At 40.4% G+C, this 22,012-nt stretch overlaps 1 protein-coding gene across 40 annotated transcripts in view; it reads left to right on the forward strand.

The window, feature by feature from the left end:
- The window catches only part of ADGRL2 (adhesion G protein-coupled receptor L2), a 723,239-nt gene that overhangs the window by 519,229 nt on the left and 181,998 nt on the right, over positions 1–22,012 (forward strand). The window lies entirely within an intron of this gene.

A 22,012-nucleotide genomic window follows, 5' to 3' on the forward strand; every position in this document is an offset into this window, starting at 1 on the left:
GCAACTGAATCCTGAAATGAATATAAATCATAGCATGTTGCGCTGAAGATGTGATATTGGATACAGAAATGTATAAGTCACCTCAAACTGTTGGGTAGAGTGCGTAGTGCTGTCATGTCAGTTATTTCCAACCTATGACCCTAATAGAGATTTTGTGGTGTATGAGATGTTTAAGGAATAGTTTCACACACACCCAATGAATTTTAATGGCTGAGCAAGGATTAGAACCCAGATCTCCTGAGGCCTAGTCCATCATCTAACATTACGCAAAAGTGGCTCTCAGATGTAGCTTGTATTAAAAGCTCCAGCTATTCAGATTTCCTCTTCTAAGCATCTATTGAAGGCCTAGCCAACCTGCCTCCCCTTTTGTTTCAGTCTGGTGGATCTCCCCTTCCTTACATGTTCCCTCACCTTCCTTATGCATAGTTGCAAGGAAGAAATCAGAGACTTAAATGAATACAGATAAAACTGTAGTTTGTCAGCTATAGTTGATGGAAGGAAATGAACTTCAGACTCTAGTTTTATAAAGCTGGCTTGTTTCCACTAACTGCAGTTAAGATTAACCACTGAATTTGGATGGCATTTGAAACTATTATTAAACTGAAATGTAAATGCACAGAGTTTGAAAAAGGTTGCCATTAATGTGTTTCATTATGTAGAAAACAAAAGCATTGTGCTACCTTACAATTGATGAAAAATGAATTGTTGCAGAGAAATGGGTTACAATCTATGGAAGCTCACTGAAATAAATCTGTTAGTTTTTAGGATGCCAAAATACTTTTCTTTTGTTTTTCTTACATATTTTGCTGCCCTTTTGGCTATGATCATGGGAAAATATGGACACTAAAAGGAAAGTTAAGTTCATTTTGTAATGTTCTACCATACTGTGATTTCAGTATAATGTATTCAGCTGCTCAGTTTTTTAAAATATCCCACGTTTTTCTAAAACTTAAAATATTAATTAATATTAATTCAGTTAAATTAGCATTGGACTTAAATGGATTGCCCTTCTTCACTGGGTTAGTTTTTTTTCTCTTCCCCATAAAGTTAATGCTTGGAATTGTTGTCTTTCTGCTCCCTCTTCTGTGGCTATCTCTCCTCAGTATCTGCGTAATAGGATTATTATAATTTGGCTCACTCTTCAGTAGTTAAACTGGCTGACTTCATTCAGCATTTTGACACTTGGAATTAATTTTACCTCACTTGCCCTGTGTTAATTTATTACTGAAGCTTATTTAAATACTCCTTTGCTGTCCTGTTTTCTGGTTGTTGTTGCTGTTGTTTTTTTTCCCATTGATTCTGAGAGTGGGGAGGTGATCAGTGCATTATTTTATTTTATTAAAACAGGACAATGAGAAACTGGCCTCATTTTGAATGTGCAGTCACTATCATCTGGTTCCCATCTCAAATTCCTGCCAGAACGAGATCAACAGTTCATTCACTGGTCTGTCAAGTGCATTGTTATCCTGACAGTATGAACAACAGTGAAGTGATACCAAGGCCTAATGGACATGAATGGGGTTTGCTCTGGTGGAATTCTTTGAAAGCCTCTGCAGTGGCTTACAGCTTTCTTTTTTCTTTCTTCAGTCACAATGATAATCCGTTTGCTCAGTTATAGAAGTGAAGTCTGCTTATATGATCTTACACCCGTGGGTTTTAAAAATGTGGGCTATTTTCCACCATGATGCAGTGTGATTTTTCTTTTATAATGAGGTTGTGCTTCTTTGATAATATAAGTAAGAAGATGAGTATTTCTGAGTGTTTATAATTAGCTTGTATTATTGAATAAAAATGACCAGCTTTAACCAGTGGGAATTGGCTTATATTGAGCATGATTTAGCAGAGCTTGGATCCTGTCTGGCCAAAAGTTAACCTAGCCAAGCTGTAGATTTCTTTGCAAGTTTCAGCTCTGGCATTTTCTATTAAGAAACTGAGAAATCAGAGTGCAGAATCCCCCTTTGTCATTAGTTTAGTAAGCTTCATTATGCAAAGCTGAATAATAGTTTAATTTAAAGCATTAATAAATTCTACATATGCACATTGTTGCTGTGGGAATCCAGGATTTTAATTTAATGAAATGAAGAAACTGTTGTTGTTTTCACTTTGAAGAATATTATGTGGGGGAAAAATCTGTCTTTCTAAATTATGCCCAGTTGTATGTATTATACCATTTCATATTAATTTAGTTCAGTGTTATTTGTTTAGTTTTCAAGTAACTTAGTACAGAATGAATTGTGCATATTTATCGTCCATAGTTTATGGGCTAACTGTAAAAGGCTAACCTAAACATTCCGTTGTGATCTGAACCAGAAAATCACAACAGGCTTTTTATCCTTTATTTCCAATAAATCCTAATTTGTCTGAGCAGATATACGGTACTTGGAAACAAGACTCATTGACCTGAATCCTGTTTTTTTTTTTTTTTTTGCACATGCATAAGTGAAAACACAGATGTCATGGCTGCTAATTGAAGCTACATAATGAGGTGCCACATGCATACCTGGTCATATGACCAGCATGCAACCTGATGTGTGAACAGCACTTTATTAATTAGGTCACCTAATTAATAAAGCCAGCATTTTAGTTGTGCTCTCATCTGATAGTGACTTTTGAAATATATTGCTGGAAACCTTGAGGTTCTTTAGTAAGGTCAATAATATTTAGCATTTATTCTGTGAACTACATTTACCGTACAGTGGGGTCTCGACTTACAAATGGTTCAGCTTACACACTTTTCAACTTACACACTTTGACTTACACACTTCGACTTACAAACGGTTCAACTTACACACTTTTTGACTTACACACTTTTCGACTTACACACTTTTCGACTTACACATCCGCAAAATTCCATTTCGACTTGTGAATGGAGAATTGACGTACAAACCCCTGGGAGGCCTGGTCTACTGCCTGGGGAAAGCTTGGTAGACTGGGTCTCCCAGGGGAAGTGGCAGCGGCGGTGGCAGGGACCTCTGAGATGCCTTCCAGGGCTTCTCTGCCGCCATGGGAGGCATTTCGGAGGCCCCCCCCGCCGATAGTGGCTCTGAAGAATTGTGTGGGTCAGGCATTCTGGCTTGCAAAGACTGGACTAAGGTCTGACTTCCAGACTCCTGCCTCTGTGTTAAACATGCTTTTCTGAACTTTTCTTGACCTAAGGAAAAAAAAAAAGAAAATAACCCTCTCTAGTGGTAGAAGGTGGAATAGCAGCTTCCTATTAGTTTCCCATGGACGGAAAAGAGCAGATATGGATTAAATGGTTTTCAGTGCATTCCTATGGGAAATGCAGATTCGACCTACAAACTTTTTGACTTACAAACTGCCTTCCAATACGGATTAAGTTTGTAAGTTGAGCCCCCACTGTATATCCGAGTGAGTTTAAGATGGTCTACAGCAGTGGTTCTTAACCTTTGTTACTCAGGTGTTTTTGAACTGCAACTCCCAGAAACCCCAGCCAGCAGAGCTGATGGTGAAGGCTTCTGGGAATTGCAGTCCAAAAACATCTGAGTAACAAAGGTTAAGAGCCAGTGGTCTACAGCAGTGGTTCTTAACCTTTGTTACTTGGATGTTTTTGAACTGCAACTCCCAGAAACCCCAGCCAGCACAGTTGGTGGTGAAGGCTTCTGGGAGTTGCAGTCCAAAACTCCTGAGTAACCCAAGGTTAAGAACCAGTGGTCTACAGGACATTTCACCTGCTTTCCATTGTAATCTTTCTGTGAAGTAGGTTAGTCTGAGAGAGTGTGAATTGGCCCAGGATCACCAAGTGAACTTTGCAGGTGAGTAGAGGCTAGAACCCAGACTTCCCAGGTTTCTCAAATCCTGACAGCTAGCTGGGGAATTCTGGGTGTTGTAGTCTGAAAACATAGATTGACAGATCTAATACCAGTGATTCTCTTTAAATGACACTTTAAAGTGATAGCACTGCAGCTATGTTCTCGTGTTTTAATCCTGGGGAAGGGGGGACCCGATGAAGTAATGTCACTTTTGTGTGTGTATTTTGAGGGCTAAAGCTGAGAAAAAGAAGTGACTTTCAAAAGCTACTTATGTTCACAGCAGAGGTGACAACATAAAGTTAAACCGGACAATACCAGATTTAACATTTGCATGTATGGTGTCTATAGCTGCTGGTACAACAGCTGCTGTGGTGATCTGATGCGGTGCTGGAGGCATGTGGTTGTGTTTCTGAACACAGTCAGGTACACAACCATGCACAGCCAACACTGTCAGATCACTGCAGTGTGTTGAACAGAGTACTGTCTACTTGGTGCAGTCTTTCTCTCTCTCTTTTGCCAGACGTCATATGACAGAGGTTCCTGTTTGTCACTCTTTCCCTCTCTGACAAAGAAGGCAAGGGAGTATCTTTGTGTCTAAATCTGAAACTTGTTGATTCCTGTCTGCGCTAGAAGGCTGGGGTTATTGTTTGGCGTCTGTGTAGGCTAAGGAGCTGGAATGCTTTGGCTACACTGGACAAACTTCCTTGAACACTTCCCGGGAAGTACACTTTGATTTGAACTCTAGGAGTGCTTTACTCATACGATTTCCCACCAAGACGAGTCAGAATTTGGGGATCTCCAAATAGTACATCTTGTATGTTTTCAGCAGTAGTTAATATTTTTTAAACTTTAGGTCATGGAAAATAACACATCCGTTCTGATCAGTGAAACTCTGCATCTGTATGGTCCTGTTTCGCCAGTCTTAGATGCCTCGGTTCTTAAAGCTGGTAATATTTCTAAGCCCAAAGGAGCCATTAGTGTGAAGGGTGGGTGGGAAGGATGCTACATTCATTTGCAATCCTGGTTTGATAGCAAAAATCTCTTTCTTTTCCAGCAGCTGGTTTCCTTTGGCTGTGAGTGGCTTCAGCCTCAGCCGTGAATAGCTCAAAAGCCTGCAGTGGCTAATAGCTTCCTACCTTTTTGTCAGCTGTCACAAAGTGGTACTGGCTGTGAGTTTATAGCAGTGGTGTTTCCTTGTGGTATGATAGTTCTGGTGGTTTCAAACAAATGTTGAAAATATTTTTGGATATACTATGTGTGTTCTTAAAGAAGAAGTGGCTATGTTCGCACGTAGAATAATATTTGACTTGGAGTTACCTTGCTCTTTTAGAAAGATAAATATCAAGCCTCAAATGCTTTTTCCGTTTGTTTATATTGAAAACATAGGAGGATCTTTGTCATTTTAATACCTGGGAAAGGGAAACTAATAGTGAAACAGAGTTTGTTAGCATCCCCCTCCTCAGCCTTATTTTGTGATGGGATGTGAATTTGATTTAGATCAAGTTGGTTTAAATTGTGATATAAATTTTAAAAATCAGATTTTTGGATGATTTAAATAAAAACATCAATTTATTTAATTTAAATTGTGAGTTGGATCACAATTTAAATCAATTAGATTTTTTAAAAAAATCATTGATTTTTAAAAATCCGCTCTGGCTCAGAACAAAAACAGAAGAGTTCAGGGTATGTTGGCCATGCAGGGCAGAGTTGCTTGTGCCCTGCATGTTAGTCAACACCATTCCGGGATTTTGTTAGAGTTCATCATTCCTGAATGTCCCGAGATCTGTGCACGTTGGTCAGAGCCGGTAATTTTCAAATCCCTGGTGAGAAATATATTCTCTGCTAAGATATGTGCCTAATGCATGTGGCTATGAAATAATTTATTCTTAAACCAGAATGTAATATATTTTATATTAGATTTCTCATATAGTGTTGAATTTTAGCTGTCCAATGAGGTTACTGTGGTGTAATCTCGTTGATGTTGATCGGATGCCTCCAGAAGTGTCTTGATAGCGTTTATGATTATGGTAGAATAAGACAACTGAATCTTTCTCCTGTGTGTGCCAGTTACATTAAAACAAGGAGCTGTGCTGGATGGGTTGTATTTGCAGAAAACCAATCAGTCACAGAACATTACAGTACTGTGGTTTTTTTTTTTTAAGAACATGTTCAGAAATGGATTTCAAATATATTTCTAGATCTGGAGAAAAAAAATACACATTCAAAACACGTTAGTGTTTGCAGAGTCTGACTAGAAACACTTTACATATGGCTATGTAATTTGCTTTTTCTTTCATACGTCTGGAGCATTGCCGTACTGGAAAATAATAGTTCTACCTAGCATATATTTTCATTCTGGAGCCACTATGTAGTAATACCTTTCATTGTTGTCATAAGCTAAAATCACCAATCAAATGATAAGGGTATAATTTATGCTGAACTGCCTGGGTCTAGAAGCTTTTTCAGAGGCTAACAATTCTGTAAGACCGCTTTTTATATGTATGACTATATAAAACACTTATTAATGGTAGCAGATGTCACACTTTAATCCCCTAAAATGATTGTTTGGTACCAGCAGGAAATTTATTAAGCTTGTGTTGTGTGAAATTGTGTGCACATAAGCTGCTATTTAGATTGTAAAAATGCCATTGAAAACAGTTAAAAAGTTCTGCCTGTAATTGGCAGAGAGGTATCGGCTCCTCCAAAAGAACTCTGTGTACTGTCAGCCTTTGTGCTCAAACCTCTTTATCATTTATCTTCTTGTATTAATGTCACTGAATTATTAATTTATACATTGGGTTGGATGGGGTGAAGGCACCATTTAAATGTGTGGCAACTGTATCTTTATCGCAGGAGACAAGAAAGGAGTAATTTTGTGTTATCTGCAAAATGGAAAGGACATTTTAAAATTTCATTTACTGTAATCCACTTCATTTCCAGTAAAACACCTAGATTATTGCTACCATAGTATAATGCTCTTATTAAAATTTTGTAATCTTCACTCTTTTCACTTATAAATAAAGTTGACGGACAAATTCTGGCTTCATTTGTGCATATGTATTTTCTTACATTATTCTTTTAACTATCTGATTGTCTGCAGGAAAATTTGGTTTGCTGTTAATTGTGGTTCAAAAAAGCAATTTGTATTAGTGGCACATTGTGGCAAGGAAGTCTAAAATTATGAGCATGATTACTGGGGCAAGCATTAGGAATAAACAGAATACTTTTCACTTTGAAAATGTTTATCTCAGAAATGCGGAGCTGCCAATTGCAATACTTATAATCAAAATCAGAAGGCTTTTATGAATGTAAAAATCTGAATGAAGGAAAATTTTTAAAAAGCAATACAGTGGTGCCTCAACTTACAAACTTAATTGGTTCAGGAAGTTGGTCGTAACTCGAAATGGTTGTAAGTCGAAGCACCATTTCCCATTGGGATGCATTGAAATGCAATCTGTTTCAGCCGAAGAAAAAAATCACACACACACAAAATCACTGCAAGACCAGTCGGAAACACAATTAATCCCTTCCAGCTGAAGGAGGGGAAAGATCCATTGAAAATGCAAACAAGACAAAGCAAAAAGCAACCAACCGTGCAAGACCTAATGCAAAGAAAACAAACCAAAAACCAAGCAGCCGTGCAAGACCCATTGCAAATGCAAACAAGACAAAGCAAAAAGCAATCAGGCAGATCGTGCAAGATTGGAAATGGGAAAAAAATAAAAAGCAAACAAACTCCTCAAGACCCATTGGAAATGGGGGAAAATTCAAAAAGCAACCAAACCCCCAAGACCCATCGGAAATGGGGGAAACCCCCCCAACAAACAACCCCCCCAAGACCCATCACAGCACAGAAACACAACCCCCAGCTCAAAACCATGCTGCAAAAACACCCAGAACAGTTTTTTTTTAAAAGCAGAAAACAGCACCTTACCTTGCAAGGCAGCCTGAATCCTCCCTGCAAATATATACACATGCTCTCAGAAGCAGAAGGAGGCAGTCCCAAGCCTCCGACGACGACACACACACACTAACTGCTGGGGCGAAAGAGCTACAAAGAAGCAGCCTTCTTGCCACCTACAGTTAGAAATTTGAATTTCCTGCCTTTTCCCCTGCCTTTTTCTGTTCGTAAGTGGAAGCTCCAGTCACATGTAGAAGCAAAATTTTGTGGCCGGAGCTGGTGATAACTCGAAATGTTCATAAGTAGGGGCATTTGTAAGTCCAGGCACCACTGTAATTGATGAGGGTAACCCAAATGTGTAAAGACTGGAATATGGTCACAGTTCACTAGGCAGAACATTCTTAAGTTGGATGTGTCATCACAGATTCACTTCATGGTTAAGAGAAGAATTTGAGTTAAGAGTTTCAAAGCTGGTCTGAAGTATTGACTGGCAGGAATAGGCTTTGAAAAAAATAGGAGATATGGGAATAAGTAGATGAAGCAGAAAATGTGGCAGAATAAGACCGAAATGTTATATATTTTTTTACTTTATCTACATGTAACATGTATGCTTTCATCCATAATGAGGTGATGTGGGTGGCTTGAAATAAAAAATTAGATTTTAGAATTCAATTTGAAAGGTGGTCCCACCAGTTTTATAAGTAAAAGTGAATGACAAAATGGTTGAGTTAATGTTGCTGGAACATTTATTCATTTATCGCACTTTTAAATTTCTCCGTTACCAGAGTGGTATACCGTACACTGAATATATAAGATATAGGCACTGAAACAGAGGAGAAAAATATCAAACCATAAAACTAAGATATAATCAGCTGCAAGGAATAAAAACTTGGTAGCACATAAAACCTAAGTAAGTCTCACGTTCCCGGGGGTTTCAAGAGCAAAGTCCGATAAGCCAGTCCAATATCAGAAGTTCAGAGGATGCAGAGCCAATGCTAAAGCCAAATCACAAACCATAAGCCGACGGGGTGACGTGGATGGCCGGATGAATCCCTGTTTCAGGTTTTTATCAAGAAAGGCCCACAAGGCCTTGAGTTCTGGTGCAGACATAGGGTAGATCCGCGCCACAGGAAGGGGTGTCCCAGGCACCAAATTGATAGCACAATGGTAGGGGTCGGTGCAGGGGTAGCTGGTCAGCCCCCTTCTCCTCAAAGACATCAGCAAAGTCCTTGTATTCTAAGGGTATCATGGGACTATCGAACCCTGCTGCAGCCAAGGTAGTCGGTGGATCCAGATGCGGACACGGGTGTCTGAAACGCAACTCCCCTTGTGTCCAGTCCATTAGGGGATTATGTGTTCAGAGCCAGAAAAGTCCCAGAATGAGTGGGAAACGGGGCATGTGTGCAACGTTGAATTGTAGTTGCTCCTGATGGTGTTGGACTTGGAGAATGACTGGATGGGTTTCCTGTGTCACGGCCGGAGCGGAGGAGACACCCGTCTATGGACTCAACTAGGGTTGGGGCCTCTTTATCCTGCACAGGGATCAGGTGCTTTTTCACAAAGGCTGTGTCAATGAAACAGCGGTTGGCTCCAGAGTAGACCAACATGTAAATAAACAGCCAACATCCATCCGGCAAGCACAGTTTCACTGGTACGAGGAATGGACCCAGGATGTTAACATAGGGTTTAGGGGACCCAGCTAAGAGCCCCACATCTGTGGATCCACTCAGAGATGGGGCAAATCTTTTACTGACGGTGGTATTGTGGAGCCAGGGTTACGCCGCTTAACCAAGCAGCCAGAAGCAAAGTGTCCTTCTCCTCCACAGTACAGGCAGAGAATCTGGGAGTGGTGTCATGTTTTTTGCCTCGGGTGAGGTGTGGCCGAGCAGCCCCTAAATGCATGAGCTCAGAATCCTCTTGTCTAGTGTTGGTGGGCATCGGGGGTGGCTGTAAGGAACAAGAACCGCCCTGTGCTACGCATTGGCTCTCCAGGCAGCCATCAGTGTGAGGGCATAGAATGATTAATTCTTGCAGTGTATTGTGTCAATCTACATGTGCCAGCTCATCTAGGATCACATCAGCCAACACCTCCATATATTGGTCCATGAGAGCTGCTTCGTTCCAGAGCAAGTCTTGAGCCAAGAATCTGAACTCAGTGGGAAACTGAACCCTTACCCTGTTTCAGGGCTCGAATCTTCCTATTGGCAGTAGCAGCTTGCAAGGGATTAGCAAGAGCTGCTGAAATGTGGTCCAAAAAATTATTTTATATATATATCCCACCCATCTGGTATATTGTACCACTCTGGGCAGCTGGTAATTGGTTAACAGGGCTGAAGGAGCAAGGAGTAGAGGAGCAGCCCATTTAGCTGCCTGTCCCTTGAGAAGGTTGACTATGAAGCATACCTTGGTTTTGTCCATGGGAAAGTTTCTGGCATGCAGCTCAATATATAGTTTACACTGTGCCAGGAATGCTGGAAACTCCTCCACCTTTCCTCCAAATTTTTCTGGAGGAAGCACAGGGCACTTGACCTGGGAAGCAGCGTTGGCTTGGGATTCCAGTTGTTGCTGCTGAAGCTGTGCCACCATTTGTGTAAGAAACTGCACTTGAGTAAGCACATTCAGCTGACCCGAACCTTCGCTTGCTTCTCCCTCCATCTTGTGGGGGGAGTGTGGGGTGGAAGCCATCTGTCACATTCCCAGGGGTTTCAAGAGCAAAGTCCGATAAGCCAGTCCAGTATCAGAAGTTCAGAGGATGCAGAGCTTATACCAAAATGCCAGAGCCAAATCACAAACCATAAGCCGAGGTCAGGGTCTAAAGCCGAATCACACAGTGTAGTCCGGGGTCAGAGTCCAAAGCCAAAGGTCCAGAGAACAAGGTTCAAGGTAGTAAGGAGTGTGGATGTGAGCCAGAAGAATTGACTTGTTGCTTCCACGAGCTTCCTAGCTGTCTGGGAGCTGATTATATAGCAAAACAGTCATTGAACTGCTGGAAGCCTTTCATCCTGTCAAAACTCAGGACTAGCTGAGTTTTGACAGGATCTTTCTGTGGGCAGCGTTCAAGCGATCCTGTGACCTTTGTGTCATAAGTCTTTGCCGAAGCTTAGCCCTCACCCTGGCTACAGGGGGAGGAGTATCTGGTGGCGATTCAGCTGTCTGTGCTTCTAATCGCTCAGCATTCTCCTCAGCTGTAGTTAACCCCTCAGGTTCCAGATCTTCCATGGGATTAGTATTCACTGATTCACTTATCCACAGTCTGAAAATATTAAAAATATTAAAAGAAAAAAAATCCAGAAAAAATTTAGTTTCACATGTATTTCCAGAACAAGCCATGAGAGGGAGCCAGATATGGTGCTATGAATAATTGTTAGTGATACAATTATTCATACTCCTACTTTTCTTGCTACTACTATTACTGGCCATGAAAACTCATTGGAATGTAGGGGTGGCAGTGGTAAACTAGGCTTTGTATAATCTCACAGATCTCACTAACTTCGGACATTGGGAGTAGATGCTGCCCTCTCTCTTTAAGAAACTCTTAATGGCATAAAATAATCTTGCTGTTAACTTGAAAGCAAGGAAAAGCATACAGTAGTAGGGCTGGGTGTTGTCTCTGTTACAGGACTCATCATCTGCTTCTAGTAGGCAGTCCTGTTCCAGCCCTCTGCTTCGGGCACCCGTTACTCTTTGTGGCTAAATTGTAAGAGTGTGGTTTCAAAACTAGGTGGACAAAGTAATGTTGGTGTTTTGCTTTTTTCTGGATGTGAGAGTCTGCTTAAATGTTCAGCTCTATATCCTGTTATTTGCCAGGTGAGCTCTTTTAATGGTGTAAAGGCGGGGAGGGAGAAGTAAATGGGATGTAGAGCGAGGAGGATGAAAGAGAAAGAGAGGTGATTCCTTCCTCCTAGTTTTCTTTTTTCTTTTCTTTCTTTTTTTTTAAAAAAACCCAACACACATAATTATTATAAAGCTTCCTAAATGTTCTGCTCCCCTGCTGCGTAAAGTGGCATGTCTGGAAAATCGCTTTATGTCAGTGACTGGCAGCAGGCACTGCTTTTTTCTGCTGATGATATGCATAGTGGGGTGAGGTGAAAGGCTGGCTTATAGTTTTGTGTAGCTTCCTCCCACAAGCTAGATTTGCCCCTATGGATTCTCTTGCTTTGTTTTGGTGGTAATTTAAAGATCCCATGCTATTGATTTTTTTTCCCAGAGCTAAGTAGTGTGTCCCAGCCAACATTTTTCTTTTGCTAGCTCTTTCAGATATTATTACCATTAGAGATTAAAATAGCACCAGGGCCCACATGTGGGATGAGGGGGGGGAGGAGAAGATGGGAGGGGGAGAGCAAGAGCGGAGTAGCTTTCACGTTCATCTGCAGAGAGGCGTTCCACTACCTTGAGATAATTAAATGGTCTGTAAAGCATTTGGGGAATAAGGCTTCACGGAAAGCAGTCTAATAGTTTATTTTATTTTATATTTTGTTGTTGTTAGTTTTTAATGGGACTAATCTTTGCTCCACTGGGGCTTTGGGGCTATCGGAATGAGAGTAAGGAGTTGAGGAATTCTCTTTACAGATGTACTAATGGTGCTTTTAAAAGACAAAGGGAGGGTACAGGAGGAGGCGGATGCAGAAAGAGACAGGAGATAACATTTAGCGTTCTTTTGTTTACTGTTTATTCAAATATATTTCGTATTGGTGTTGTCAGAAAAGCTAGGTTTCCTTAATAAGCGACTTGTTCCAGCATCCTGATAAATGTTGTTGCCTGTGGTCATGATCTTCTTAGGTCTTGAATCATTTACTCATGAGTTATTCCATTGTTCAGGAATTATCTCCGAAATGTCAAAAGAGTAAGTGGTTTCAGGATAGCAACTATGAACATGTGCAGTATTATATAGTGAGTTTCTGTGTAGTTACAGATTTTTCGTAATTGCTTGCATGCTGATCAGATGTGTTTTATCTCCAGTTACCTCACTGTTGCCAAGAAATCTGTTGGTGGTATCGATGACCTAATATATGACAGGTCTTGGGTCATTATTATTTCATTTAGTGGTTATATGTATAGACCAAGAGGGAATCTGAATATTGATTCACTGCATGGCTAGTAACAGTGATTTATGATGTTGAAATTCAGTCAGGGAGCCAACAAGAGTAGCAAGATTATATCTTATGAGTAATCATTGATTTTGTTTCATATTATGCCACACAGTGGTTGTGATATCACAAATATTAGCTTTGCATCTGTTTTCCTTGTGGAAGAATCAGAATGCAGAGTTAGTTATCAATAATGCAAATATATGGTCATGTATGTGGCTGTTGTGAATAATAGCTGAGAATGAGGTCATCACCCCATGTGCCGTGGTCAACCCACACTGCTTCTGCTCCTCTTCCTTATACCCTGTTGTGTTTCTTGCTACCATTGGAAACTTAGTGTTGGAAAAAAATAATAGAGTATTGTGGAGTAGTGCATCTAATGAAATGAGCTGCAGTCCAAGAAAGCCAAATAAAACTTCAGTATAATTTGCCTGGGTCATACGAGGAGTATGACCATACATGGTGGAGGCGTCCATGTATTGACTGATATGAAAGTAGACAATTCAAGGTTCCTAATGTCTTCATCCCAAAACTAAATATTTATGTATTGAATATGATTGTTTTCTCTTTTCTCTCTGGGCCTGGTGAGGAAACTGTTGGGAAAGCCTCTCCAATGTGACTGCTTCAAAATGACATGCTCTATGAGAACTGAGAGAAAGACAGTAAATTTTCAGGAATTGCATGGTGCAGTCTGTTTTCTTGCTTGTGTTCTAAAGCAGATTCAGAAAAGAGAAAGTGCTAGAGCAGGATGACAGTTGAACATTGAGAAGACCAAAATCATGACTACAGAATAACTACACAACTTTAATATCAACATTGAAGAAATTGAAATAGTGAAAGATTTTACATGCCTTGGTTCAGTCATCAATCCAAAGGGACATTGCAGCCACGGAATCAGAAGAAGACTGGCAGTCAGAAGGGGAGCAATGAAGGAATTAGAAAAGATAATAAGGTTTAAGCATGTGTCACTGGAGACCAAAACCAGTGTCACCCACACTCTTGTATTCTCGATCACCATGTATGGGTGTGAAAACAAAGTAAAGAAAGCTTCGAGGGGAAAAAATTGCTCATTTAAAGTGAGGTGTTGGGAGAGAATTTTGCAGGTATTCTGGATTGCCAAAAAGACAAGCAAGGGAATCCTAGATCAAATCAAGCCTGAAATGTATCGGGAGGCAAAAATGAACTGAGGCTGAGAAGGCAAGATTTGCTGGGGGGGGAAATAATGAGGGGAAAGGTGGAAGGCAGCAGGAAAGGGGGAAGATCAAATATGAGATGGTTTGACTCCCTAAAGGAATCAAAGCTTCGAGTTTACAAGAACTGAGCAAGATTGTTGAGGATGGGACATTTTCGAGATCTCTCATTTATAGGGTTGTGGTAAGTCAGAGGCTACTTGATGGCATTCAACAACAATAACAACTACTACTACTGCTACTATTACTACTGCTGCTGCTACTACTACTACTGCTACAACTCAGCTGTGTGGAGTAACTTGTGATATTCCATCTTGTTGTTCCAGTTTTTTGGTGAGCCTAACAGTGCTTTCAAGGTATGTGAGAGTGGTTTAACCAATGCCACTATCCATCTTGAAAGTGCCTGGCTGAATAGGGATTTGAACCCAAGTTTCCTGCGTTTCAGTCTGACACCCTACCTACTACCTACTATGTCCATCTCCCCCCTCTCTCGGGGGGGGGAGGTGGACAAGGACTTAATGAACAGTTTTGGTCCTTAGAAGGGTGTAGGTAAGAAAAAGGGCAATTAATAATTGTGTTCTGGTTAGGAATGGTATCACAATCATTGGTTTCTTAAAAACCAATGCCGCTCAGAGTGGTCGCATAGACCAGATGGACGGGATACAAATAAATAAATAAATAAATAAATAAATAAATAAATAAATAAATAAATAAATAAATAAATAAAATGGCTGGTTTCAGGATTCATAGTAATGGTTTTAGTTCTAGAGAGAAGCATTCTGTATCTATCACACTTTCTTAGTTGTTAACAAAAGGCATACGAGAGCATCTACAACACAGCAGAACGGAGGAAACGGCTAGTGGAGTGGTGTGTCTGTAGACCTTATGAAAGTTAAATAGTTTGCATGTACGGTGCATAGAAATAGAAGGAGTAAACAAAATCCAACTAAGCCTGAGACCTTACGCAAACAGGAGTTGCTTTACAGTAGGATATTCTTAGAAATATGTGGTGGTCTTTCCTCTTCCCAATATGAAGCATTACCTTGTCCATGTGTGAGGCAAAGAACCAACTCGCCCAGAATCAGGAGAGTGTACCATCCGACTCTCAAATAAAGACAGAAGCAGGAGAGACAGTAGTGATAGAAAAGGAATTAAATAAACTAGAAATAAGAGACTGAAGAGGGTGCAAATCAGGTAGGAAAGGAAGAGGATAAGAAGGGGAGTAGAAGGGGGGGTAGAAGCAGAAGCATGTTGGGGAAGAGAAGAGAATGGAGAGGAAAAAGAAGAACTTGTAGAATTGATCCAAGAACACGGACAGGAGAGTGGGCACAATTCAAGGTGCCCTGTGAGTACGCTGAAAGGGAATAGAGACGACAGATATATAGAAAGCCACCTTACAGGGGGGAGACTGAGGAGCAAAAACAAAGGAAGGAGTACAACGCGTGGGTAAAGAGGGAAGAACAGAGGAGAGAAAGGCAGAGATATGCAGTGGGTCCAGAGAAATCCCGTGGGCCCAGCCCCTTCAGACCCCACCAGAGAACGATGCATGGCTCAATAAAAGGGGGAACAACAGGGAAGTTCGACATCCAATCAGCAAACTTGAAGTGGGCTGAGCACACGCCTGAGTTGACGGGTGCCAGACCCAAATGGTCCCATGAAGTTAAGAGTTATTCCCCGTTGTCGTACCGTGAAGAGATACCCAGTTTTAATAATGCTAAGACTTATGATTTATTGTTAAAGTTGGATGATGATAATTGGGTGTGACAACTACTTCTTTGGATAAACTAAAGAAAAAAGAGGTAGATGGCAAGCGACAAGATCACACCGTGTTTATTTCATTTATTTAAAAAAATATTTGAAGTTTAAATGAATGTTTTCTGCAAGACCTAAGTCGCCCCCCCCCCATTTAGAATTGTGTGGGGAAGATTTGGTTGCATCCCAGTTGGCCTTCAGCCTGTTTACCATACTGTTGCAGCTTGCAGTCTCTGGAAGTCAGTGCTTTATTTAACCTAATTATTCAAGATGGTTAAATAAACGATGAAGTATGCATAGCCCACAAAGCAGATTTGTTGCCAAGTCCCTTGTCTTGGTTTTTATTTTGTCAGGTGCATATTGGGCCCTAGGCTGGTGACGTTATTTACATCAGGATGTCAGCTGTGAATGGCATGTGTGTGTGCACCTCCTTTTTCTTTAAAACTCCTCTCCCCACACCCTCTGCTGTTTTTATGCCAAGGAACCAAAGGTCATAAAGCATGTCAAGTATGTGAGATTCCTCGCAGTCAGCTTACAGAAAGCTTCACGTGACATGTGCATTCCAAAGCAGTAGGCATGTCTGGTCACAGACCTCCATTAAATATGCTTCTCCTTCAAACATGTTTTCTGTGTGGCGTGAATGAAACACATATTTACATGCATATGCAGATATAGCTAGAAAAAAGCAGCCAAGGGCATCAAACGATCTCCTGAAAAAGGGAATGTTGGAAGTCATTATCAGTGTTGTAAATAAATTGGCTTCAGATAAACCCTTGTCTTTCTTCTTTAAGGATAGTTGTTTCACTTGAAATCATGATCTGAACCTCCTTTTCCTTGAGGGAGGGAATTAATTGCTTTAAAACAGTTTTTTACATTTTGGAAAGCACTGTGCAATCTTTTATCCACTTTCCTTTGCTGTACTGCTGCAAGTTTGGTCTTGTTTCACCATACAGAAGCTTAAAGATAACTCGGTTCGGGAAATTCGGTTCGGGAAATTCAGATGAGAGAAGTGGGACTCAAACCATGGATAGCAAGGAGGCTTTCTATTTTCTGTTCAACAAGAAATTAGTGAAGCTGCTGAATCTTCTGTCTTTGTTTCCTTTTTTTTATTGCAATGTGTCCTGCCTTGGGATGGCAAGTGGTTACAGAGCATGCATACTTTATAGCTGTTCATTATTTTCATGCTAGTTTGCTTTGTTTTTTTAAAATGTTCATAAAATCTAGCGTGTATAAGGTTTGAAAATGAGATCGATTTGTTTTGCTGTTCTCGCATGGGCCTAGGAGTGTTTAATGAAGGGAATGGTAAACAGCTTTAGATTGTGCCTTTGGTGTTGAAAGTTATCAGCATATTTAACATGCTCAGCATGACTCGTAAGATATTACAGCTGATAATAGTTGTAATTGTCTTGCTGTTTCTCTCCCCCACCTCCCAAGCAGAGGGAGTCAACATGAGGGCAAACTGTAAGACTAGCTGGCACATAGGAACCCCCGTATAATACGATTTTTCTGTATGTGAAAGCCGTCCATGATATTAGTATGTGAAGGAATAAAATGGAACAAAAATATAATTCATAATAGGTAACCTCTATAACAGAAGATCTTCTAGTAGATTGGTGAGTGGAGGAGATAATGGCAGTGCAAGACATTCTCTCTCTCTTATTCTCTCTCTCTCTCTCTCTCTTCCCCGCCAGTTGTCAGTCACTTTCTTATAATAGCAGAAGTTCACTTTGGCAGCTTCCCTTCATTTTCTCCTGTCCTGAGAAGGAGTGTAAAAAGCCTATTGGAGAAGTAGCGCTATGCTGAAAATGTATGAAATTTGGCGGAAGATGAAAGAAGCTTTCCCATACTGGAATGATGCTCGGCATTGGGAATTTTTTCTTTTCTCTCCCTCTTGCTGCATTCCTCCTCCTCTGTCCTGAAATCCTGTTTATTTTCCGTGTAAATGATTGAGGTAGACCACTGTGTCACTGTGGATGGAGAGGATCAATGATAAACCTGAAATGCTTTTGTATAGCATTTTGCTTGTTTTCCAGAGGTAGATTCTCCTTTGTGAGTAAACTCTGTTGTAGTGATTAACACAGGATCCAGTCCAATAGGACTTGAGCTTTGTGGTCTCTCTTTCAGCTTAGATTCAGAGTACATGTATATTTATCCCACACTGTTTCAATCTTACTAAAGCATTGATGTATCACTTCAGAGCACACAGCAGCTGAGTGCATGAAAATGACTTTCTTGTTGTAACACTTGATTACCTTAGTTAGGTCTCATACTTACTGTGCTATTCCTTCCTTGATACTTCATTCCTTCTGTATGACTCAGATGGAAATGCTTTGTGTCAGAAATCCAAAATTCCACATCTTAATTCCACACCTGTAGCATATATACCTAGGGAGATCCCTTTTCTCTGGCAATCTTGAACAACTCACTACTGTATTTATAACAACCTCTTTGTAGCTGTTCGGTCATTTATTTTCACTTTGATTGAGAAACTGGATCAGAAAAAAAGTATAGCGCAGTTCTTGTGGGACTGCATTCTTATGGGAGTGGAAGAGTGTCAGAACAAGAATTCATGTTTAGAAAGCTGGCATGCAAGGGAAAATAGCCAAGGTAACTTCTTGGCATTGTAGCTTTCCACGCTAGATATTTTCAGTGCTGGGAAGTGCTTAAAATATGAGTATGGAATCACTTAAGATTCAGCTCTCAGAGATGCCGGCCAGCACAGGTAGTCATGAGGGCTTTTGGGAACTGCAGTCCAAGAACATTTGGGTGACTCAAGGTTGGGAACTATTGTCCTATGTGTTTCCAAATCAAAAGGACTGTGAATGTAGAAGAATGTGAGGGTAATAGGTTGTTGGCTTTTTATTCACTCATATGCTTCTCTTATGTGGTCATTGTTGATAGCATTCCACAGAGTTAATGCTAAGCAGCTTTTCAGATGATATCTCTGTGTGAATATAAGCCACCATCTTCATCCTCACAGGAGTGTGACATCCAGTGCTCTGTATGAAGGGATTGCCACCACATAAAGTTTTGTGGGAGAATATCAGCATCAAGAGGTTGTGAATTTCTGCCTGCCTGTCATCACCACATATTAGCACCTGATAATGCCTGCTCCTTTGCAGACAGTTCTGGAAGGGTATTTGACGGTGAAAGACTAACATTTAAGGGCTGATCATTTCCATCTGTCTCATCCCACCCCATGTTGGAGGCCTAGAAAGGCTAGCTTGAAAAGAGTGGTAGAAAGGAACCTCAATAAAGGTGGACTTGTAATACACAAACAATGACTGTATGTGAGGGTTGAATACATGAAAAGAGGAAAAGGAATAGAGAAGAAAACCGGTGAGAGAGGGCTGCCATGAATGAAAGAATGGCTGCCAACCATTGCTTGTCAGTGAATTGTACAGAATACCATGCTGCCTTTATGTAATGGAGATCTATTTGACCATACGTGTAACATATTTTTGTTTCTGTGTTAGGCTTGGTGTCTCTCCTGTGTTCTGATTTGTTACATGATGTGTTGTGAGCCAGTTCAGTCTCACAGATATAGGCAAGAAAGAAGGTGTTCAAACTCCCAATCCACATGGATATAAATGAACCTTTGGGATTGAATTCAGGCTGATCAATTTTGTGAACAAAACAATGCTGACATTTAGCAAAGATGGAGGAAGTGTGTGTGTGGAAGTGATTTTTGCCTTCCACCTGCAGCCCCGTGTTTAGCATCTCTTGCTGCTCTGTAGGCTTTCCCATCTCTTCAGAACATCTTTTTCAAAAGACACATGGAGCTGACCAGAGGGTGGGGTGGGGGGGAATACTAAGTAATACTTTAAAAAAAAAGTTGACCGAGCCCTTTCCAGATTAACACTGTTTAGTGCTATTCCGAATCCAGGCTTTGGTTTAGATTTGGAAGTCTGTGATTATGGAAAGTATTTGGTGGGTAGATGGAGGATTCAGTTTACTGAGATTTGGTTTTAACGGTTGTCTAAAATTTCTTGAACACTGCGCCAAAAAGTTTCTTTCTTTCTTCTATTTTACTTAACAGAGAGCCTATCACCAAGGTATTTGGCGTGGAAGTCAAGTAACAAAGTTCATTGTTGCCTGTAGCCTACAAAGTTTCAAAATGGGCAGCCCTTATACTTGGCTCATCTTTTTTGTATTAAAGTGGGCATGCACAAAAGAAAAGCCTCAAGGTTCAACCTCTCACTTTCCCAGAAAAGATGTTTCTAAAGGAGACCATACCCTTTCCCCCAGGGAATGGTTTAAGTTACAAGTAAAGTTTTCCAGGCAGCTTTAGTTGCACTCTGAAATTTAATCTGCCTTTTGGCTCTAGAGACTGTCTCTCTTCCTCACTGTTAGGCGGAACTATATGTGAAGCTCTTTAAAGGTTTGAAGGGAAATAGGTTATTTGCACAGAATGGCCACTTACTATGATCGACATTATCTGTTTGCAAAAGAGTAACCTAATATGGCGTTTCCTGCTGGTGTTTGTATATTTTGGATTGTTGTGAGATTCCAGTCTCCTTATCTGTGTTAATTATATAGTCTGAAAGACATGGCTGTCAGCAGCATTTTCATCCACAGGTATGCTCTGGCTCCAGTTTTGTACCTTTTAAGGGTAGGATGATGAGTGGGGTTTATGAATAATTTTGTGTTGTGATGCTGTATCTCTGTATTTACAGTAATTATTTTTACTGCAGATTTTAAAAGGTTTTTTTTTTGGTATGAGATGTATTAGCTAATTATGGAGGGGGAAATCAGGAAAAAAGGTGTTCATTAATAATTTTAGATCATTTGAGATATTCTGTATACAAGTTGTGGGAGGTTATGTGAATAAAAAGTTATCCATTCTACCAATTTTATCTCGAAGCTTTTGATTTTGATACAGTTGCTTAGAAATACATTTACCTGGTTCAGCACAAGGGACAAATAATCCAATAAAGCCTTGATCACGATTTTTAGGTTGCTTTTCAGTTGAGCCAGCAGGAATCAAAAATACATATTGTTGCCAGCTACCCTAGTATTAGTTCGGCACAAGTATTGACATGTGCTTTTTCAGCAGCGCGACTACTGTTGTGTTATTCCAGACTCATCCATAAACTACTTTTGAGTCATGCTAGCACCTCAGTGGCATCTCAGCACCAGGGTAAATTTTTATAGTGCCACTGTTTTCTGTCTTGAAAGCTGTTGCCCATATTCTCTTCCCAATAGGTATTCTGTCTCCCCTTACTTAGTGTTCTTATTTTTTCACCCACCCACCCCCACAAGCAACCTACCAAGGTGACATGTGGTAGAACCAGGTGGATAAATGATTTAAATCACAATTCATATTAAAAAAATAGATTTAAATTGTCAAAAAATCTGATTTCAACATTTAAATTATGATCAATTTGATTTAAATCTAAATCAAATCCATCCTTGGTAGAACACACAGACTTCTCTGTATCCAACAGGAGGAAACCCCACCCCCCTCTCCTCCATATTGATGTGTGCAGCTAAGCAGTCCATCTAGCATTATGTTCAGGAAATCGAAAAAACCCATTAAAACCAAATCTCAGCAAATCTAAAAATCCTCTGGATGGTTTGGGAGTAATCAAAAGGCTGGTTTAATTTTCCTTGCAGCCATTAATGTGCCTCAGCCATGCGCTCAAATTATTCTAATGGCTAGGTCAAGTCGCACGACACTGTCTGTAAAGTGTGTGAAATGCTTCTGCAATTATTCCTCTGGGTTGTTGTGACAGGTAAACAGTTAATCTAAACATGTGGCGGTTCTTTGTGAATGAATGCATGCATGCAAGGGTCAATCCAACATTCCTTGCTTAATGGCTTCGCTGATTTACCTAGAAGACTAGCTGCTTCAAAAAACTTTTAAAAAGCAAGTTTCTCATCAGACTCTATAGATTTTTCTACATAGAAAGCTACTCCTGCGCTCCATGAAAGACTTCAAGATGTAACTTGACACTATTCCTTTGTGTCAGCTTCATGAAAATCTTGCAGCAGCTGGCATGCCACCACTAGATTAACTAGTGATGTTTCTCCCCACCCATTGAAAAGTATCCTTTTTAAGCCTTTAGGTGTTTGGGATTTACCGGAAAGAGAACTCTGATTTGTTTGTGCTGAATCTCTTCCCTAATGCTCTTCAAAATGCCTTCTTCACTGCCCTATATTGAAACACTCTTTGGGTCAGGGGTACATATCTTTCTTATGTCCCTATGTTTGTTCAGATATTGTTGGCTGTTTTTACTTGTTACAGTGGAAATCTCTCCAAAGCCAATTGCACAACAGTTGACCACATGACGAGTAGCAGGGAAGAAATAG

Source organism: Pogona vitticeps, chromosome 4, assembly GCF_051106095.1.
Source record: "Pogona vitticeps strain Pit_001003342236 chromosome 4, PviZW2.1, whole genome shotgun sequence".
NCBI classification, from domain to species: Eukaryota; Metazoa; Chordata; class Lepidosauria; order Squamata; family Agamidae; genus Pogona; species Pogona vitticeps.